Consider the following 1,135-nt stretch of genomic DNA (forward strand, 5'->3'; position numbering starts at 1 on the left):
TGGTCAATCCAGAGGAGTGCTTTCTTGGTTCCCCTTGTATCTTCTGATAGCTTATAGAATACTTCTGGCCAGGGAAATATAGGTGGAGATTGGATTTGGGATTTCAGGGTAAATTCTTGCCTTTCTGAGACAGAAGCCACTCCTTCTGTCTTCTAATTTCTGCATTGACTACAAGCATAAGGGCTGGAGCTGCAGCAGCCATTTTGCAACCATGAGAGGGAAACTGAGGATTAAAGCCAATACCCTAAGGTAAAGAAGAAGAACAGAAAGAGCCAGCATCCTTGGCAGATCTGGAGGGGACAGCTGAATCAATCAGGTTTACAGCACCTGGCATCTAGATATGTAAGAAAAATGAACATTTATTATTAACTTATTCTTGGCCAGATTTTCTGTTACTTGCAACTATCTTCTTGCCTAAATTATATGGGCAGTTTCCAGTATGCAGCACTGGTACTGTCTGTGGTGCAGACTACCTGCGTCTGAGCCCATGGTAGTGGCAGTGATGTTATTATAGAACCAGTTCTGCAGCATTAGTTTGGGTGTCATCCCTCCTTAGCCTCTTAGCTTCTCCAGCACTCCTGAACATTTTGCTTGTAATCAAGAACTCTGGGAAATACAGGATTGACAACAGGGCAGCAACATACCCTCAGAAAATGAGGAACAATTGAGGTCGATTATCCGGTCAGGTTGGGTCAGAGGATAATGAAAATTTGGGTAATGTCGAGATAGCTCATGGCAAAAGTTATCATCTGTGGTCACCTGCAGTAAAAGTCACCCAGATCCTACTGAAATTAAAGCTTTCAGAAACAGAGTGGATGCTGCCAGGCAAGATTGTGAAGGACACGAAGAATTCAAGAACTGTTGGTGCCAATGGCTGCAGAGCTCCAGAAGTCAATAGCAGGGGCTTAAATTCTAGTTCAAGGCACCAATTGAAAACCAAGGATTTTCACTGACTATGCTGAAAGAACATCTAATGTTTTGCAACTACAACCAAACCAAAAAGGAGAGACTACAGTTTCTGATTTTATATCTGTTAAACGGACAGCTTCCTCTCGCCTCTTCTGTGCTAGTGAGGGGATACATTGGGCAAGAGTGGAATTGGTGGCTTGGCACCTGTGGCTCAAGTGGCTAAGGT

Source organism: Otolemur garnettii, unplaced genomic scaffold (genome assembly GCF_000181295.1).
Source record: "Otolemur garnettii isolate 467f Iridium unplaced genomic scaffold, OtoGar3 scaffold00116, whole genome shotgun sequence".
Classification (NCBI taxonomy): Eukaryota; Metazoa; Chordata; class Mammalia; order Primates; family Galagidae; genus Otolemur; species Otolemur garnettii.